The sequence below is a fragment of the Bufo bufo genome, chromosome 5 (assembly GCF_905171765.1).
Source record: "Bufo bufo chromosome 5, aBufBuf1.1, whole genome shotgun sequence".
In the NCBI taxonomy this organism is placed as follows: domain Eukaryota; kingdom Metazoa; phylum Chordata; class Amphibia; order Anura; family Bufonidae; genus Bufo; species Bufo bufo.
In genome coordinates this window covers 399,853,402-399,875,868 of record NC_053393.1, presented here as the reverse complement: position 1 = coordinate 399,875,868, position 22,467 = coordinate 399,853,402, and the positions used below count along the sequence as shown (strand labels likewise).

General features: G+C 44.0%; 1 protein-coding gene across 2 annotated transcripts in view; it reads left to right on the top strand.

Annotated features, from left to right (window-relative positions):
- DCDC2 (doublecortin domain containing 2) overlaps positions 1 to 22,467 on the top strand; it is a 135,965-nt gene that overhangs the window by 63,111 nt on the left and 50,387 nt on the right. The gene's annotated exons all lie outside the window — the stretch shown is intronic.

Sequence of the window (22,467 nt, the reverse complement as noted above, 5' to 3'; positions counted from 1 at the left end):
GTGCATAGTCGTCAATGCAGCTGAACAGGAAAAAAAGCAGCCACGTCTGGTTGGGACCCAGTAGGGTGCGCCTGCATCCTGTGGCGGAGCGAGGGGCAGGTAAGTACTATGTAAAACATCTTCCTTCCACAGGTTAGTACTGAATAGATTAATGACTAGAGAACCCCTTTAAAGTTTAGATTTTGCCCACTTCTGTCCTTCATCTTTACATTTTTAAGCTTTTCGACATGATCATCTGAAATTCTTTAACAATTTGACAATAAAATAAATGGATCATATTAAGGCCTCATGCACACGAACGTATTTTGTTTCTGTTCCGTTTTTTTTACAGGTCCGTATGTGGAACCATTGACTTCAATGGGGCTTGAAAAAAAAAAAAACGGAAATGACTGTGTGTGCATTCTGTGTCCGTATGTCCGCATGTCCGTTCTGCAAAAAAAAATAGAACATGTCCTATTCTTGTCCGTTTTGCAGGCAAGGACAGGCATTGTTACAATGGATCCGCAAAAAGAACAGATGCGATACAGACATCACACAGATGTCATTATTTTTTTGCGGATCCGTGTTTTCCGGGCCGCAAGATACATACTGTCGTGTGCATGAGCCCTAATACTTTGTTTTCAGCGACAGCAACATTGGTGTGTAAAAAATCTTTGTTTCACAGGTTAGCACCGAATACTGATTAAATGACCAGAGAACCCCTTTAAAGGTGCCCCGCCATGTATAGGGTATTTTATGCGTATCTGCTCTTCATATAGCTATAGAAATGGGTAGTGTTTTACCAGGACACCTTATGTGTGTGATGTAACAGGTCTTTACTTTTTGTGTATCTTGTACTAAATGCCCTGGATGAAGTGTTCTCCTTAGGCCGACATACTTTCTGAGGTCGGAGTGGCACCTCATTCTGTGTGAATATTCCTATGCTTCCATCTAGTGGTTGTTCTAGATGTCGTTTTCCGTATTGCACATAAAAGAAGCTATTGCACTTTGCACAGTAAATGTTGAAAACGATCTCTCCACGGGGAACTTTTTCGAGTATTTCTGTTTCATCCTTTTAGAAAGCAGTTCAGACATTTGACCTATTTGATTTCAATGTAATGTATATGTATCAGTAACTCTGGTTTATGTGTCTCACTGTTTGGACTCTTTAGAAGAATACCCTCGGTGCTGCTATGTCATAAGAACAAAACCAGGTTCTCCGAGATTTTCTATGTTGTCTGGAGCAGTGCACGGCTGTAGGTCAGGAATTTTTTGGGCTGATATTTCCTTATAGTTTAAAGGGGTTGTCAGCTTTGAGGGCTCCCTGAGAATAGGCTGATCATAGGATGTCATGCTGCTTGCATCCACCATGATCAGTAAGGCTAGATCCACACGTAAAGCTATCCGGCAGGCTGTTCTGACAGAGTTCACCGTATGTGGCCTAGAGCCGGACTCTACTAAGGATGAAGGGCGCATGTTATTACTGTTTAGCAGAATATTCTAGAAGAATATTTTAAAAGTTTAGCGTCAGTGTGATTTGTGTGGAGGACATTGATCTCCCCGTCCTTCATTCCAGACCAGGGTACGACCACACGGTCAGGTTTCCTGATGGAGTTTTGGAAGCCAAAATCAGGAGTGGATCATAAAAGGAGAGAAAGCATAAGGGACAGATACAACCTCTCTTTTTTTCAAATTCTCTTCTGGTTTTGGCCGTACCCTACTCACCGCCCCCACATGCTCTTTCTGATCCTCCCCGCTGCTGCAGTCAGGTTACTGCCCTCTAGGTCTTCATCTAAAGCAGGCCACTGTAGTTGTTTTTTACACTCGTTCCCAAAAACGTAAAGTGAGGAACAATTTTCTGCTCAGTATGATTCTAAGTAGCTAAAGTCATTTGGCACATGTATGGCTATTTCTGTTGTGTTATGTGATATTGTTATGTTCAGTCTGTTTCATGCCCTAGAATACAATGCAGTGTGTTTCCTTACAGGGAATGCACTCCTTATATTTTTTGCTAGTTAAAGGATATGTACACCTTTTGGGTATTTTTTTTAAATTTATTATTGCATTGTACTCATTTTGGGGTAAATTTTTTTTTTTTTCAATTGGTCTTTATTAAAAATGTGGAGCCCCTTTCTCTGTACAGCTTTGAGACTCTCTAGTAGTTGCTCTGTGTTTTTACTCTGTTCTGTCAGGCTACTCAGCTGACGGCTCCTTATCTCTGATCGCCTAAATGCTCATTACAGCTCAATGAGGATGTGGCTTAAATAAGTGTTTTATGAGCAACTAGTAATTTAGAGATAAGGGTTATTAGATGACCAGCATCAGGGTTGCCAACCACACCTTTAAATTGTTATGGACAACTAAACGAAAAACCACAGACAGCCCCAAACTGTTACAAACATAAACTCCACCCCTTTTTAGAGACCTTGCCCCCATTCCACACCTTAAAAATGTTCTAAACAGAATGCCCTTGAATCACAATCACTCCAGAATTAAAAAAGATGTACAGTAGTTAAATGAAAATATGGCATATGGAAAAAATCCTCAATTCTCAGCTGTTACACCCCCCACTTTAGTAGAAAAACTGATGGGGATATAATGGGCAAGTACAATGTCGGTGATGTGCACAATGATGGCATGTGACCACTGCAGCCATTCGCTGTCCTCAGCTTTAGACCACTGATTGGCTGCAGCGGTATCATTCTGTATACCGGCAAGTCCCTGCTGCAGAGCTACAGAGAATGGAGCTGAAGAAAGTAGGGAGTATAACATGCATCCACAATGCATATGTGCTGAATTGTTGATCCAACCAACCTCCTTCTGAGCATTAAAGACACATTTGGATGGACATTACATTCACCACTACCAAACATACAGGACAGGAGGATACAACATCCAGTGTCCCTTCTGATGTAGATGTTCTCTTTCCTCATCTTCTCTAGTGATGAGCAGCATAGGCAATATTAGTTTTCGCGATATTTCGCTAATTTTTGGCCTAATATTCGCCATGAATTCGCAAATTCTAGAATTCGTGATCTCTAGTCATTTTCTTGATTGCGAAAATCGGCAATGTAATATGCGTGTATTGCGCGCGCAATTCAGGCGTGTCTCACTTTTGCTACATTTTTCAAGCTGCTAAAAGTTTCCTGAAACTGGAGAAAATGGTTGGCAGCAACTTTCGTAATTTTACATGATAGCACTGTGATTACATTTCGCATGCATGGCAGAACAATAGCTTTATATGCAAATAGAGTGCTCCAATATATTCGCGATTGCGCAAATCGGCACTAATGATGCGCATATTTTTTGGTGCAATACATGCAACTTCACATTTTTAGGTCTGAGTAGATGAAAGACAAAGACACTAATCCCTATCACAGTACAGTAATTCCTATCACACTACCTAACGCCCTGCACTGGAACCTATCAGCTACACTATATCAGGATATAACCTACACTGACTATCTCCCACTAACTATCTGTATGATATATATGAGCTAACTAACTAATGTAATAGAATAAGGATCCAGATGACTCAGCAAAGCACAGAGCACAGCAATGTCACTGCTCTCTCTCAGAACTGCAAAATAACAGCAGACAATGGCTGCTGGGGAGGTTCTTATATAGTAATGGGGTAGGCAACTTTCCTATTGGTTGCTAGGGATGTTGCTAAGCTCAGACAAAGATATTGCAGCCTTCTCATTGGCCCACAAGCAAGAAGCAGTAAGGTCACTGATGAAAAAAAATCTAGAATATTTGCGATTACGAAGATATAGCCCTATATTCTATATCTTTGCGAATTCTCGAAGTGCCGATATTCGCAATAAAAATTTGCGATTAGAATATTTGCGCTCAACACTAATCTTCTTTATTTGGCGCAGACCGCCATGATGAGTTCTTTCAGCCACATCTTCTCTCTGCAGAGTTTGACACACAGACATTTTAAGTTCCTCACTTTTCTAATATACTCCCGTTCCTCGTGCCCCAACAGTGTTATCCTGCTGCTACCCCCAATACTTTGCTGCTGTGCTCCCCAATACCCCCAAACACTAAACTGCAGAAATAATAGTACCATATAGATAGTTCCCCTCTAGTAACAGTGCTCCCCAAAGCCCTCCATATTGTACCAAATAATAACACCTCCCCAATATTACCCCTGGTAGTAGTAATAATGCCCCATCATAGAAATAATTTTCCTTATAGTGCTAAAGTCCCCACAGTAACAGTGATAAAGCAACCCCATAGCAAAGCAGCAGTAAAATTGTCCTGAAAGTGGCCCCAGTAGTGATAAAGACTCCCATAGTCCCAAGTAATAAGGTACCTGTATAGGGCACCCGGTAGTAGAAATGCTCCCAAATAGTGACTCCCATAATTATAATGCCCCTTATACTTCCCCCAGTAGCTGAAATGCACCCAGTAACTGTGCCCCAGCAGCTTATACGCTCGCCTATAGTGCTCACAGTAAACGGTCCCCTATAGTGCCCCAGTAATTTAAATGATCCCCTATAATGCCTTAGTAGTTTACTAGGCCACTATAGGGGATGATTTAAACTACTGCCGCATTATAGGGGATGATTTACTTTAAATGATCCCCTATAGTGCCCCATTAGTTTATATGGTCCCATATAGTGCCCCAATAGTTTATATGGTCCCAATATATAGAGCCTCATTAGTTTATATGGTCCCCTATAGTGCCCCATTAGTTTATAGGGTCCCCTATAGTGCCCCATTAGTTTATAGGGTCCCATAGAGTGCCCCATTAGTTTATAGGGTCCCATATAGTGCCCCAATAGTTTATATGGTCCCAATATATAGAGCCTCATTAGTTTATATGGTCCCCTATAGTGCCCCATTAGTTTATTGGGTCCCCTATAGTGCCCCATTAGTTTATAGGGTCCCATAGAGTGCCCCATTAGTTTGTATGGTCCTCTATAGTGCCCCATTAGTTTATATGGTCCCCTATAGTGCCCCATTAGTTTATAGGGTCCCCTATAGCGCCCCATTAGTTTATAGGGTCCCATAGAGTGCCCCATTAGTTTGTATGGTCCTCTATAGTGCTCCATTAGTTTATATGGTCCCCTATAGTGCCCCATTAGTTTATATGGTCCCCTATAGTGCCCCATTAGTTTATAGGGTCCCATACAGTCCCCCGTTAGTTTATATGGTTTATATGGTCCCCTATAGTTCCCCATTAGTTTAAATGATCCCACACAGGGCCTCCAGTTCCGTCACACATGGCCATAGATCTGCTGATGAAGTTTGGCATGAGCACTACATGGGGCTGTAAGACACTGGTGTGATGTGATGGCCGGAGAATACACCATGCAGGGCTTACTGGCAGGCTAGCTGTTGCTTCTCACGGCACACTGTATACACCAGATCTGCCGGGGCGCAGACTTACGGACAAGGTTTTTTTCTGCCGGACGCTATGGACAGCAGAAGAAAACATGTGGTTTTTGTGGACTGTCCGTAAATTAACGGACGATTGGTAAACCTGACTAGCAGAAAATGGAAGTACGATTCACACAGCTAGACAAACAGTCACCCCATTCTAATCCGGCCTGCGATGATAATGAATTTACTGCTGAAATGTGATCTCAGCTTTTCCTAGGCCAGTGAGGACACGTTCATCGGCCACGTGGCCTAGGAGCAGCTCATGCCCTTTGAAGGGAATGGGGCTGAGCTACTGCAAGAGTCTGGGCCTGCTCAAACAGTTGATCAGCGGGGGTCCTGGGTGTCGGACCCCCACTGATCAGATACTGATGACCTATCAAAAAAAATCTTGGAAAACCCCTTTAAGAAAAATTCATAAAGTTCATACAAAATGTTTAGCATAAAAACGCAATTTAAATAATCAACCATTTTCCATTGCCTTTTATCTCGTTACGTACTTGATGGAATACAGGTAAAGGGTATTTCGGTCTGGCTACAAGGCTAGAACAGTTTCTTATGATCCATTGCTTACCACGAGATTTGTGAGAAATTGAGTTTGTCCGTACACAGCTGTCTCTCTGGATACCTTACAAACACAAAGCCATTTTTCAGTAATGGAATTTGTGCTTCTGTCTCAGTATATTTTATTAGACTGCGATCCTATGATGTGAACGTTGATAGAAGTTCTTGATTTCATCCATTTATTTCATCTGGTCTCATAAACCATAGGCATGTCCCCAATTTAGGAACACTTGTATGATGAACAATGACCACTACTAATTATTATGAATATGATTGCGTCAATAACAGCAGAATAATTTTTTAGTATTGCAGTATTTTTTTTTTTATTACTTTCGAGGTTATTTTCACACATGATGGATTTTGGCCCAGATTACATGTGAAAATCGGTGTGAAATCTCCATACCATACATGTGAATGTGGGTTCCGAAACACCATGGGATTGGAAAATGTCTGCACGGATTCCAGGCTGCAGAGTAGAAAGATATCAGCTGTAGCAATAAGTGGCGTATTACGTATTTCAGCCGAGTTCACATCACCGTTCTTTTGAGAAAGAAATAAAACAGGATCCTGTTGCATCAGTTGTCATCCGTTTGAGCCATATCTGCCTGAGATCCGTTTTTTTGCAGACGGAACGAAGTACTGCATGCAGGACTTTTTTTCCCCGCTATAAAAATGGATCTCAGACGGAAATGTGTTTGACGGATCCGCAAAACACGGACACCGGCAATGTGCGTTTGGCATTTTGCGGACCGCACATCGCCGGCACTCTCATAGAAAATGCCATTTTCTTGTCCTCAATTGCGGACAAGAATAGGACATGTTCTATTTTTTTGTGGAACGAAAGTGCAGATCCATTTTGCGGACGCGTGAATGGACCCTTAAACTACAAAGTACTGTATACTTGAGCGCTATGCTAAAAGCAAGCATGCAATGGATTTTCAGTCACTGTGTAGAACCTGCTCATTAAAGGAGCACATCGGAGTTGGACCCCCACCGATCAGATACTGATGACCAATCCTGAGGAAAGGTAATCAGTGTTACTTGGCCTTTTCCCTGTTTAGGTATGCTGGTTCTGACATTGACAAGTCTCTTCACGTATGCTGTGGGTAACACATTCATTATACAAGGTATCGCTGACCCCATATTCCTCTATTAATTAAGCTACAATACATTTCACATATGTTATGACAGTGAATCTATTTTATGAAGCATAACCAGATGATAAATGGTTTCATTAAGCGAGTAATTAGCTGATGACATAGGTTACCTGGTAGATATCAGAGCAGAGAAATGACACTTTCAGCTGGCACATATGTTCACGTAAGGCACAGCAGTATGGACCGCCACTCTACGCAGTTGACTTTGTAGTCTTCAGTTTCTCATCAGAACAATGCTGTAGCATGGACATGTGCCCTGTACTTGCAGGGAGCCACAGGGGAGTGCGTGGAGGATGGGAGTGGTAGTTGTGGCTCTGAGGGTGGTGGTAGAACTCACAGATCACGGTGGAAATGTCCATTCTGGTGCTTCCTAGGGCCATGCAGAGACTGGAGGGCACACCCTTTCTTCCCTCGGGGCCAATCCTGTTATTGGGGCTCCTGCCTAGTTGTAGATCGGGTGCACTTGATGGCTGATGGATTGGTTGAGTGCAAGGCAGGACCGGTGGATATCGGAGACAATAATCAGGCCCGTTATCTATCTTTACTAGGTTGATGATAGGGATTGTAGTACAAATAGCAACAAGGCACTGCTCCAAAGTACACTGCTCAAAAAAATAAAGGGAACACAAAAATAACACATCCTAGATCTGAATTAATTAAATATTCTTCTGAAATACTTTGTTCTTTACATAGTTGAATGTGCTGACAACAAAATCGCACAAAAATAAAAAAATGGAAATCTAATTTTTCAACCCATGGAGGTCTGGATTTGGAGTCACACTCAAAATTAAAGTGGAAAAACACACTACAGGCTGATCCAACTTTGATGTAATGTCCTTAAAACAAGTCAAAATGAGGCTCAGTAGTGTGTGTGGCCTCCACGTGCCTGTATGACCTCCCTACAACGCCTGTGCATGCTCCTGATGAGGTGGCGGACGGTCTCCTGAGGGATCTCCTCCCAGACCTGGACTAAAGCATCTGCCAACTCCTGGACAGTCTGTGGTGCAACATGACGTTGGTGGATAGAGCGAGACATGATGTCCCAGATGTGCTCAATTGGATTCAGGTCTGGGGAACAGGCGGGCCAGTCCATAGCATCAATGCCTTCGTCTTGCAGGAACTGCTGACACACTCCAGCCACATGAGGTCTAGCATTGTCTTGCATTAGGAGGAACCCAGGGCCAACCGCACTAGCATATGGTCTCACAAGGGGTCTGAGGATCTCATCTCGGTACCTAATGGCAGACAGGCTACCTCTGGCGAGCACATGGAGGGCTGTGCGGCCCTCCAAAGAAATGCCACCCCACACCATTACTTACCCAATGCCAAACCGGTCATGCTGGAGGATGTTGCAGGCAGCAGAACGTTCTCCACGGCATCTCCAGACTCTGTCACGTCTGTCACATGTGCTCAGTGTAAACCTGCTTTCATCTGTGAAGAGCACAGGGCGCCAGTGGCGAATTTGCCAATCTTGGTGTTCTCTGGCAAATGCCAAACGTCCTGCACGGTGTTGGGCTGTAAGCACAACCCCCACCTGTGGACGTCGGGCCCTTATATCACCCTCATGGAGTCTGTTTCTGACCGTTTGAGCAGACACATGCACATTTGTGGTTTGCTGGAGGTCATTTTGCAGAACTCTGGCAGTGCTCCTCCTGTTCCTCCTTGCACAAAGGCGGAGGTAGCGGTCCTGCTGCTGGGTTGTTGCCCTCCTACGGCCTCCTCCACGTCTCCTGATGTACTGGCCTGTCTCCTGGTAGCGCCTCCATGCTCTGGACACTACGCTGACAGACACAGCAAACCTTCTTGCCACAGCTCGCATTGATGTGCCATCCTGGATAAGCTGCACTACCTGAGCCACTTGTGTGGGTTGTAGACTCCGTCTCATGCTACCACTAGAGTGAAAGCACCGCCAGCATTCAAAAGTAACCAAAACATCAGCCAGGAAGCATAGGAACTGAGAAGTGGTCTGTGGTTACCACCTGCAGAACCACTCCTTTATTGGGGGTGTCTTGCTAATTGCCTATAATTTCCACCTGTTGTCTATCCCATTTGCACAACAGCATGTGAAATTGATTGTCACTCAGTGTTGCTTCCTAAGTGGACAGTTTGATTTCACAGAAGTGTGATTGACTTGGAGTTACATTGTGTTGTTTAAGTGTTCCCTTTATTTTTTTGAGCAGTGTATATCACAGTAAAATATTTAGTGTATGGATAGCAACAGTGATGATAGTTGTAGTACTTCCTCTCTCTAAAGACACTTTGCTGTCTCTCAGCAGAACCACAGTCTTGCAATTAGGTTCTTGTTACATCCTTCTGCAGTTCCTGGACCGAGGGGTGTTGACCAATCACAATATTCCCTTCCACAACAGCAAAGCCTTTCAGCCATCAATGAGCATAATACCTTGTTGTCTGAGTTCAGTGCACGGACTTGTGGGTTCTAGACTATCTAATCTCCTTCTCTCTGGAGTACTCTGGGTACTGTGGCTTGTGCTTATACTGTCACACCTGTGACAGGTGTTAGAAGGTCTGAAAGACTGGCTGCACATGAGTGATCTGACAGCCTCTTTTGGTTTTACTTTGTGTGTTTCTGGTATGTCCACACCTCCTGTTCAGGTGTGGATCATGTGACCTTTACCTCCCCCTATTTAGTCTGACTTTACCCATCACTCCTTGCTCTGGATAGCTTCATTTGGTTTTGGAAGAGCTTGAGTGTGGTTCTTGTTTAAGTCCTGTTCATCCATCATCCTCAGAAGTTAAGTGTTCCGCTTGTTGTGTTTTGTATTTCCCAACCCTGGTTGTTTACTAGGCCTCAGCGAGACGCTGGTTCCTTCACCAGGGAAGGAACGGGTTGTCTCTGCCCTATCATTACCTTTAGGGCATCCAAGGGTCACTAGGGTTTTCTAGGTACCTGTGTATGGGAATCTCTACCATCGAGAGGTGCCCATACAAATAGGAGTTAGGGCCAGGAGCAGGGTTCTATAGGTGGTGACCCTTTTCATTCCCTAGCGGTGAGGTCTAGTGTCTTTCCCCTTTCTTATTGTTGTCTTTTGGTGTTCTCCCCTACTACATCCGTGACATATACACAGAGCTGCAGTGTAAAGTATGGGGCAGGGATATAGCATCAGCCTCAGCCACTGATTTGCACCTAAGCCATAGCCATGATCATAGCAGTGTCACAGAGCCCTTGTGCAGAGCTAAGAAATTGTGGAGCCACCCAATTATACTTTTATTTTTAACTCGGAGCTAAGAACTGTTAATGCCCATCAGTTCAGCTTTAATGGGCTTGTTCAACCCTGGGAGCCTTTTGGGCAGACCCTCCAGCTTGGCTGGACTTGCTGAGGGAATCACACTTACCCGATCCCAGCTGCTGGGTTCTGGCTCCGTTGCTCCTCTGCCTCTGCAGATCTCCGATCACCCCTGGGTCAGCATTCAGTTTTACACAGGTCACTTGGCCGCAGCACCTAATGACTGACGACAGCGGTGACCTACCCCCCATGCATCATGTCACTGGGTCATGTGATGCATGAGGGGCACGTCACTGCTGTGGTCACTGCTGTGCTCTGCCTCTAATGCCAACAGATGTAAGGCCTTGAGAGACGACTTGGATAAAAATTAAACCAGCATCTCATCTGCAGACAGCTGTTTTGGGGTGATTGCTCCTCATCAGTGAAGAGCAGAGAGTACTGGCTTAACTGGGTGAGAGGCCTATATACCTGAAATCCTGACCTAGGCCTCTCATCCACTTAAGCCAGTACTCTCTGCTCTGCACTGATGAGAGGCAATCACCCTGAAACAGCTGTCTGCAGATGAAGTGCTGGCTTAATTATTATCCAAGTGATGTCTCAAGGTCTGTTTAAAAGGTTCAACATTGATTTATAGAATAGCTGCTCATTTTAATACCCTCTTCCTTTTTATTATTATAGATAGTTGCCAACATTTGAATGCCAAACCCCTATTCCTGTTCTGCCCTGAAATTCTTCTGTTCCAAAACACCATTTTATCATTAATGTGTTATCAGTTAAATGGATAGTTATTTAAAACGCTACAGTCTTGCTTTCCCATATCCTCAACCCATTTTAAGGAATCTGTCAAGGAAACTTCTTATTATTTATTTCCTATTGTACTTTTTGGCTTCTATTTTACAGACAGATAACACACCTATAAAGAAAAACAATTAGCATCCATAAAAAAATTAATATTTTCCAAGCAAATTGATTTGAAAACCACATATTTACTATAAGGATAAAAGCAATCTTGGCACGCACCACTAGATGGCAGTATAGCACCATGTCTTATCGAAACATAATGAAGCCAGAAAAAAGCAATGAGCTATTTCTTCAGGGAAATAGATCCTATTTTCACTTGGCACCCAAGATGCAATGTGAGATATGAATGTGATTGATAAAGTTGGATGTGAATTACATTTTTACATCTGAAGCATTGGAACATCAGCTCCGATACTTGTCTCATATGCTTTGGTGTACTTTCTAGAGATACGTTTCTATATTAGGAATGGGAATGAAACAAATGTATACCTTTGGCTATGTGCCTTTGAGGAACATTACATTTATTAAATGCTTTTAGGCTAAATGGCCAAGCGTAGATAGTAAATCTGGTTTCCAACAGACGTAACTTGGTGCACATGCTGCAGTCCTGTTCCGCTGAATGTCTTTATCCGCTGGTGTACCGAGTGACAAATACAGCAACGAGATTAAAAGCCTTCATAGCTTCATAGTCAGAGCTTGATTGTAGGGAAGGTGGATGGGGCAATTGCCATGGGACCGTAACCGCCTAAAGAGCCTCCTCCGTCCAATGTTTAAAAATGATAAAGGGACTCTCCGACTTGTTAGAATGGTCCTTTGACAGAAAGCTGATCATAAAATATCCTCCTACCTAAAGTATCTTTGGGGAAGGCTGGCAGTAAGTGTTCAGTTTACTTGCACAACAACAGGGTAGGCTATGGACAACTTTGGGGCATTTTTTTTTTATGATTGCATTTTACACATTTTGGGCTAAAAATCATTAATTCAATTGGTCTGTATTAAAAATGTTCAGCCATTTTGAGATGCAGGGGTTAAAAATCATTCTGTTTGCAGAGTATCACTTCTCAGTCCCGTCAACTGACGGCTCAGGTGGCGACTCTGTTCTCCTGACCTCATAAACACTCTATTAAGCCAGATTCTTATCAGTTTGATGAGTTAGCTGTTACTCCCCCGACATTTTCTGTGTCGCAGCTCTGCTCCTCCTCGCCAGTGTTTGTGTACAAGACTGCAGCAGTGAATAGCCGTATATCACATGTGACTGCTGCAGCCAATCACTGGCTTCAGAGGCACTGTACACTGTGTAGTTCTTAAAGACTATGGACACTTTCACTGCAAGTATTTACGATTGCATTTTACTCGTTTTTGGGCTAAAAAGCATTTTTTCAGTTGCTGTTTATTTAAAAATGTTCAGCTGTTTTTATTATACAGGGGTAAAAGATCAGTCTGTTTTCATAATGTATTAGGGTACTTTCACACTAGCGTTAAAGTTTTCCGGTATTGAGTTCCGTCCTAGGGGCTTAACAGAAAAAAAACGTTTCAGTTTTATCCCAATGCATTCTGAATGGAGAGCAATCCGTTCGGTAAACATCAGGATGTCTTCAGTTCAGTCCCTTTTACGGTATTTTCTCCGGCCAAAATTCCGGAACACTTGCCGGAATGCCAGATCCGACATTAATTTCTATTTGAAATGTATTAATGCCGGATCCGGTATCAAGTGTTCCGGAAAACCGGATCCGGTTTCACGGTCTGCGCATGCGCAGACCTTTAAAAATGTGAAGAAAATAAATACCGGATCCGTTTTTCCGGATGACACCAGAGAGACGGATCCGGTATTTCAATGCATTTGTCAGACGGATCCGGCAGGCAGTTCCGGCAAAGTACCCTTACTTGTCAGTCCCGTCAGCTGATGGTTCATGTGAAGCCTTAACTCTGATCTCCTGGCCTCATAAACATTTCATATTTCTCTATATTTAGTGGCTTTTAGCAAGTTTTTAATTAACTCGGACATCCCCCTTAAAAGGGGTTGTTCACGTTGAGGGGCCTTTCAGCCAGACCCTTCCCTCTCACGTCACCGGTCCTGCGGAAGGAAGCTTCTTTACCTGCTCCACTGGGTTCTGGCTCATTCGGTTTTGCACCACTGCCATGTCAGCATCCTGTTTGATGCCGTGTTCGCTGCAGCTGTGATGTGCCCCCCATGTGTCACGTGACCCAGTGTTGTGACACATACCATCAGCACTACGGCAGTCATTGGCTGCAGCGGCCACGGATCCGTCTTGAACACAATTAAAAGTCAATGGAGGACGGATCAGTTTTCTATTGTGTCATAGAAAACGGATCCGTCCCCATTGACTTACATTGTGTGTCAGAACGGATCAGTTTGTCTCAGTTTCGTCAGGCGCACACCTAAACGCTCCAGAGCGGAATGGAGACTGATCGGAGGCAAACTGATGCATTCTGAGCGGATCCTCTTCCATTCAGAATGCATTAGGGCAAAACTGATCCGTTTTGGACCGCTAGTGAGAGCCCTGAACCCACAAACGTAAAGCCAAAATGCCGGTGTGGAAGTAGCCTATAAGCGTGCTTTCCTCTGCAGGTCTGCCGATGTGGGAGGGTCAGACAAAAAGGGCCCTAAAGGTGAACAGCCCCTTTAAGTCACCACTTTCTTAAGCTTCAGGGTCTGTCCTCCTGATTCTGACTCATTCGTCTCTGTGTGACTCGTATGTTCCTGTAGATTGGAGGCCTTGACGTTCTGTAAAGTTCAGCTTTATGTTATGTGTCTTATTTCTGACTCTCCAGATGATTTTCTGAGAATTTGCAGACATTGGATTTAGCTTCTTGATACATGAACTTCCCTGAACTCAGTGGTGAACGCTGCAGCTGTCAAGCATGTAGCACTTTCTTATCTACAGTATCTCCCCGACCTGATGATGTCATCTGTCGGAGCTCCCATACCTCCATGTCTTAATTCTAACTTCCGTACTTCCAGCTTCCTCTGCAAATAAACCTATCCCAAGAGTTAGGTGGTCTGTATTTTATCTCATACTGATTTCTTATAGCATGTGCATGTACAGCGTATTTTAATGTGTTTTCCATTTCCATGTAGTTTATCTTCATGGATTAGTTTCAGAGGTACAATGCCATTAACCTCTTTACAACCAGAGCGGGCCTTGTGCTCTCCAGATCTAAATGTATGCTGTCAGGGTTGGCCTATCTGTGGCAGTAATGGCAATGTCAGACCTCCGGGGCCCGCTTCAATCTAGAAAACCGGACCCCAGCAGCGAAGGAGAGCACATCGCCTCTCCGTTCCTCACTATGGAAGTTTCGAAAATAGCCGAGCAAGCGAACTTGGCTATTTGGCATTTTCACAAGTCCCATAGCGGTAAATGGAGAACACACGTGCAAGTGCGACCACCTCTCCATTCAACGCTATGGGACTGCTGTAAATAGTGAAACCAGCACAAAGTCATTTTTTAAGAAGTCCCATAGCGGTGATTGGAGGGTGTCTGCGCGACTGCCCTCTGTTCACTTCAGGGGACATTGGACCAGCACCTCTCTGACACTGATGACTTGTCCTAGCGACAGGCCATCGATGTCCCAGATGGGAATACCCCGTTAAGAAGACGCTATAAGACTATTATCTATTTCTCTACAAATGTTTATTTTTTATACCTCAAGGTATTCAGGATGTGCATGGTATGTGAATGACTATCTATATTTATATCTATCTATCTACAATGCATTCAGAAAGTTTTCAGTCCCTTTCACTTTTTCACATTTTGTTTTCTAGCAACCTTAACTAAAATAAAAATAAAAATCATGTTTTCCCTCCTCAATCTGTACTCAATACCCCATAATGACAAACTGAAAACAGAATAGAAATATTTGCAAAATGTATTAAAAAGGAAAAACTGAAATTTCACATACACACACAGTAGGTATTTATACCTTTGCTATGACACTTGAAACTTAGCTCTGGGGGCCTCCCATTTCTCTTGATCATCTTTGAGATGTTTCTACACCTTGCGTGGAGACCACCAGTGGTAAATTGGTTTGACTGGACATGATCTGAAAAGACACAACACTGTCTATAAAAGGTCTCACAGCTGACCATGCATATCAGAGTAATGAGGAGGAAAGGACTGCCTATAGAGCTCAGAGACAGGATTGCGTGGAGGCACAGATCAGTAACAATCTATAGCAGTGATGGCGAACTTTTTAGAGACCTAGTGCCCAAACTGCAACCCAAAACCCACTTATTTATCGCAAAATGCCAACACGGCAAGTTAACCTGAATGCTACAGTCCAATATAGTATATCTGCCATGTACTTTATCATTTAGCTATAATACCTGACTACATTCAAGCGCTGCCTGTGCTGTTCATAGTGCGTGCTGCGCTAGTGAATGGCAGGAAAAGTCTAAGGCATATTGGTACGCCTTACACTTTTTACAGGGCGTGGGTGCCCCCAGAGAGGGCTTTGAGTGCCGCCTCTGGCACACGTGCCATAGGTTCGCCACCACTGATCTATAGTTGTCAAGGCCTTTGGTTTGCGCTGTGATACTGTTGCCACACTTGCGGTTGCCCGTGGCAACGTGTTGCTGTGAGAGCATGCAGTGGCAGTGTCTCGGCCTTCTGGGTGATTGCCGGGACATGGTTGCCACGCATGCTGTTGCCGGTGGTAACATGTGGATTGGTATGCTTGTGTGTGCACTTCGCCTTTAAGTGGCTTCCTTCCCTTGTCTGGTGTTGGAAGGGTTAACTCCCTTCCTAGTGTTTTGTGAACACTGGGTTTATGTGTGTGTGGGTGTGGCTGCTTGGGCTATTTAGCCTCTGCTGGATGCCTGAAGCTCTGGGGGTTCCTCCAGCCTTGGTGTATGCTGGTGGTTCACGGTTCCTGGCTTGTTCCATCTGTCCAGTGAGGGCCACCCTTGTGGTCATAGATGTTCAATGTCATCCCGGTGTCTCCTTCCCTTCCTGTCCCTATTTGTATGGAGTGGGTTATGTTCAGAGTGTTTGTATGTCTAGTTTGGTGTTACATGTCTGGTGGTGTTTGGTGTCATGTTTACTAGACATTCCCGTCTCATGTTTATTAGCAGCTATGGGTGTCCTGGGTCCCTGTGTGGTTTGTGGTGTGTGCTGTGTCCTTTATGTTGGTTTGGACACCAGCACTTGTGCACGGGTTCCAGTCGTTGTGTCGGTTGCAGGTAAATGTGTTCTGGATGTCGCTTACCTGCAATCTCTATATGCTGTATGTGTTCCCCTCTCCTTGCAGCCTGGCCTCAGGTAGAGACTCCTGTTCCTCCATGACTGGGATGAACAGGTCGTCTCTTCCCTTCTCCTTGGTGAGGGCTTACCAGGGCGACTTAGGGTCTCTAGGAATCCTGAGTATGAGTCGTCCTACCATCGGGGTCTGCTCATACGGTGAGGAGTCAGGGAGAGGATTAGGGATGTTGTAGGAGGTGACCTGCTCCCTTATTACTCCTTTTGGCCAGGCTGATCCCCTTTTACCCTTTGACACCGCACGGTGGGGGGTTTCCCCCACTCCCCTCCGTGACAATAGTATCTATCTATCTATCTATCTATCTATCTATCTATCTATCTATCTATCTATCTATCTACTTATCTATTGGAGATAACCTTCATAACATTTAGCATGAATGTCAGTGTTGTCCTCACAGCAGACAATGCGAATGACAAATATAGATGCTACATATTCTTTCAGGCATTATACAGGATTAGTATGGGCACCACACATGCCGTGAAACGCCATATTTTAAACTGAAATTTTTTTCAAAAATTGGCAGCAAACAAATTACAGAGTGATTAATCAGATCTCTGGTGATTTGGGTTGTTGCGGGTATCGAAATTTCGATACCCAATCAATACTTTTGTCCCGGTATTGATACGATACCGGGATTTCCATTTTTTCGATACTGGGCTGCGCTGCTGCACAGTCTAGTATCTCTGAACATGAGCGTGCTGCTGTCGGCGCGCACATGTTCTCTTAGCAGCACAGGGGAGAAGGAAGCAGTCCCCCCTCCCCCCTGTGCTGCCGCTGCCACCAAAGAATGGAGAGAGGGGTGGAGGAGGGGCGGGCGCACTGCGCCACCAATGATAGGACTTTTCCTACACAGAGCGGCGCCCAGAGATGTCCTAACACTTACCATTATTCCTGGGCGACGCTCCGTTCACCCGCTGTGCCCCATTACTGTCTCCTCTCTTGCTCCATATGCTAATTATTATCGGAGCAATGGGGAGGAGACATCAGCTTCACTAGTGGGCGTTCCTTCTTCCTGCGCTGCGCTGCGATTTGACAGCGCTACAGCCAGAGAGAAGGAACGCCCACTAGAGAAGCTGATGTCTCCTCCCCATTGCTCCGATAGTAATTAGCATATGGAGCAGGAGAGGAGACAGTAATGGGGCACTGCGGGCGAACAGAGCAGCGCCCAGGACTAATAGTAAGTGCTGGGACATCGCTGGGCGCCGCTCTGTGTAGCCTAATACTGAAAGTCTGGACCCAGGAAAAGTAGTCTTTAACACATAATACAGGAGGCGGGTGCCGGCAGCAGAATCGCATTGCCGGCACCCTGCCCCTGACGGCACCTGAGGGGTTAACTGCTGCTGATCTGCCAGTACCCGCCTCCTGTATTAAGGGGTAATTATCATTGGTGGCGCAGTGCGCCCCCCCCACCCCATTAAAATCATTGGTGGCACAGTGCGCCGGCCCCTCTCAACCCCCCCAGTATTAAAATCATTGGTGGCAGTGGCCACAGGGTCCTCTCCCCTCCCCCTCATTGGTGGTGCAGTGGCAGCTTCTGATCGGAGCCCCAGCTCCTGGGGCTCCGATCGGTTACCATGGCAGCCAGGACGCTACTGAAGCCCTGGCTGCCATGGTAATCTCCCTGCTGCTGTGTGCACAGAGCACAGAGCAGCAGGGACAGTGTGAAGTCCTATTCACCCTGATAGAGCTCTATCAGGGTGAATAGGACAAGGGATGAAAAAAATCCCAGGTTCTGGCCCCTAAGGGGGGAAATGGGTATTAAATAAAAAGTGTAAAAAACCCCCCACCAAAATATTAAGTATGAATCACCCTTTTCCCAATTTTCACATATAAAATGTATAAATAATAAACATATTACATATCGCCACGTCAGAAAAGTCCAAACTATTAAAATATAAAAAAGATCTATCCGCCGGAACAGAAAAAATAAATAAAAACTGTGCTATTCGCCATTTTATAAAATGCGGAATGCGCGTGGCTTTTTTGGTTTATTTTTTTCGCATGGTATCGAGTATCGCAATACTTTTTGATGGTATCGAAACCGAATAAAAAATTTGGTATCGCAACAACTCTACTGGTGATACAAGTTTTTATTTATCCGCTCGTCTGTATGTAAGATGCCCGTTCATTAAAAGGTCTGTTACCATAGTCTGTAACTCTCATCCTGCTGAGAGGATGAAGGAATTAATCACTGATAACTGCTTCTAGGCCTACATATAAGACTAAGCTCTTATACGAGGAATATTAGAAGTCACTAAGGACCATATATAAAGAATTTATAGACACGCCGCACTTTTGGTATTGCAGCTGAGTCCCATTGAAACTCAGCTGCTGTGACTGACCTGGCCAACAATGAAGGGGACGGTGGTGGGGGGCTGCAGCAAGTCAGACCCCCACAGATCTGGTATTGATGGTCTAGCCTAAGGATAGGCTATCAATTATGTCATAATGGATAACTCCTTTAATAGCTTATTGCAGATGTTACATTATTCCTTATACACACTTAAACTTCTGCAAAAACTATTGTGGAGGAGGGGGGAATCAGTCATGAAGAGGGTCCGCAGCAGAATAGACACAGGACTGTATGATACACACTGCAGCTGCTGATTAACCTCTTTGTAAAGGGACAAGTAGCACTCACAAACAGTTTTTATCCGAGCTGTCGCGATATTACACTGCAGAACTAGGCAGAAGTCTCTTTCAGGAATCTTGTTGGATGACTACCCCAGAGAAAGCTGTAATGCAGTCGTGTTGGTTTGTACCCGGCTTTCCCAGAACAGATATAAGTTAGAAATATCTGAATAAAATTACAGATTGACAGTTCAGATGAAATGGAGAAATTCTATTAACATTTTTCAGGAGTTCAAATGCAGCGAGTCTGGGAGTGGCGGTAGTGGCAATGATGGTGGTAGTTATACTCACGGTGGCATTCCTCACTCTGGCGCTCCCTGGGCCGTGCAGTGATGGGAAGGATGCACCTTTTCTTCCCTTTAGGGCATTCCCTGGCTTTGGGGCTCCTGCCTGGTGTTAGGTGAGTTTTGAGATGCAAGGTTGGTGTCCTGGATGGTGGGTGCACAATACAATACGGCAGCAATGCAGGTGTTGCTGAATGTAATAATGAGGCCAGTTTTAGGGGTAACGGGCAGACTGTTTCACTGGAAACTTCAGCAGTTCACAAATACACATGGCGGCAGAGGTGGGCACAGTTCTTATCACACATGGGCATCGGCAGCTTTCCCAAGGCTGTGAATAGGGGGGTCAAACAGCATAAAGTTCCCCTCTGTGTCTACCTCCAGATAACTTGTCCAAGGGGTGCAACCTTTCTCTCTCACTCTCTGTATCTTACAGTGCCCTCGGCGGGTGCAGTCCTGCAAACAGATGACCAGTCTCTGTGTCTTTGGTGTAACAGAGAAGTCTATAACCAAATTATTGGCATTACCTTCTCTGACGGACACCCAGCCCTGTCCTCGTATAGCCGCTAAACTTTCTGTCAATTCCAGCAGTTCTTTCTCTTGGGCTGGTGCATATGCGGTTTATTTTCAGACTGCTCAAGGCGCACAGGGTTTCCATCTTCAGCTCCGCTCCTTGCCGTTCACTCACAGTCTTCACACAACTGACCTGCTTCGCCACTAGAAGAAGAGGTAGGTTGCTTGCCATCTTTGAGGAATTCTCGAGGTGTGGCTTAAAGGCTATGTCTACCTTTGGGGACAATTTTTTAAAAATATTGCGTTGCACTTACAGTATTTTGAGCTAAAATCATTTTTTCAATTGGTCTTTATTAAAAATATGGAATCCTTTTTTGTGTACATAGCTGAGATGCTGTAGTAGAAGCCAGTGGATGTTTTGTCTTTTCCGTCATCTGGGGATCTGACGGACTCCTTATCTCTGCTCTCTGACATTATAAACACTCATTAAAGCTCAGTTCTTATCTTACTGATAAGAATGTGACTTAAATGAGTGTTTATAATCTCTCAGTAGTTTAGAGACAAGGCTTACTAGATGACCGGCACAAAGTGAAAGTACTAGCCCCACAGTTAGAAAAACAGTTAACCCTTTGTGACAGAATGGCTCAATATTTTTTAATAAAGGCCAAATGAAAATAAGATTTTTAGCCAAAAATGAGTGAAATGCAATCATAAACAAAAATTGCCTCCAAAGGTGTACATAGCCTTTAATTTAGAATTGCTGCTCTACAATAGACTGTAATGATGCAATCCCAGAAAGTTCAGCAATGTAAAGTGAAGGCAGTGTGTCGTGAGGTGCCGAGCGCAGTATGTAAAGTGGCCTAGCCCCCAGATAGCTCAGCAAGTGGATGCCACCTGTTCTGTTCACAACCTAGGATGGGTTCCTTGTGGCCGTTTTAATTTATTCCCAGAGAACCCCTTTCAAAAATATCCTACTGTTTTGTGTCTACAGCTCCTAGGCAGACCTATGTGTCTCCATGCCAACAAACTACAAACAAACCCTGCGTAAGTTACACACAGGGTTTGTTTGTACTCTGTTACCTTGGAGACGCACAGGCCTGCATAGGAGCTGTAATGACAGAACTGTAGAAGCGCTTTAATCAAAAATATATAACACGTTGCTTCATGGATGTGAATGTGGCCTTTGCTGTTTAGTAATATGATGCTTCAGCTCCACACATATTGACAACAGCTATGTGGGAGTGTTAGGAAATGTATCCGATATCTGTATCTTTCGTAGTGAGCTCAGTCGGGATTTGAAGGTGCCTGGCGCATTACATACTGTAATGCATACAAGTAGACATGTCCATCTTGCAAGATAAACCATCGCTATTCCTATGTCTGCCTGGCTTTTTTCATGGGTTTAAGTCAATGATGTCAAGGGCTTGTGGACTGGAATCTATAATAGCGCAGGGACTTCCAACCTTGTCTTCTGCAGGGTCGTCACCTCAGATTTGATCCATGTCACAGCTGGAAAGTTTTGTAAGACTGTAACAATGTAAATGTAAAGAATTTTATTCAATTATGCTTTTGCTGAAGATAATATTTTCTCATTTAACAAAAGGCAGCCATACTGTATGATATATATATTACGCTTCTCTTTCTTTATTCTTACTAGAAAAGGGATGGTAAAACAGCGGGGAATGTGCAGAACCAATTATTTCTAGTCCGCAGATGTAACTCATAGAATGTGATGCCTTATAAATATCAGTCTGTATAGGAAAGTAAGGGAATTAGTAAGTTAACTTTGAAGATTTCTAATCATAATAAGGGCATAATAAAACAAAAAAGTAACATTTTACAATTTGTGAGTATGACTTTTATAGCACTTGCTGATATTACCTCTACAGAATTACGTAATGTGCTGTGAAGGTTATCTTTTCTGGTTTATGCTGGAAAACTCCTTTACATACAGGGAACAGACATTCATGTTGTTAGACTGTGGCTTAGTGAACGTTGGACCACAAAGGTGGAAACAGTGATGCATAAATGCTGCAACCATCAGCAAATTCAGCCTTACCACTAATTACTCTAATTAATCACGATGCACACCCCTTCATATGTCATATCAATGGTAAAACATGTGCTTTATTACCTCTAAGGATGAAGTGGGGAGGACGTATGTTATTACTGTTTAGCATCTAGAAGAATATTTTAGAGGTCTACCTTCAGTGTGATTTGTGACAAGGACATGGATCTCCCTGTCCTTCATTCCAGCCCAGGGTATGACCACTCGGTCAGGTTTCCTGATGCTGTTTTGGAAGCAAAAATCAGGAGTAGATCATAAAAGGAGAGAAAGTATAAAGGACAGGTACAACTTCACCTCTTTTTTGAATTCACTCCTGGTTTTGGCTTCCAAAACTACATCAAGTAACCTGACTGTGGTCGCACCCTTAGGGGAAATCCACATTGGATGGAAATAAATCAGCTTCACATTTCACCTCAATTCCATGGTAAATCAACAGCAAATATGTCCATTTTACCCAATGTGTTGCAGAGGACGAAATCCACTTTGAAAATCCACAGAAAGCTGTGGATTTAAAATCTGCGCCATACGTCAATTTGCAGATGGAAAATTTTGAAAAATGA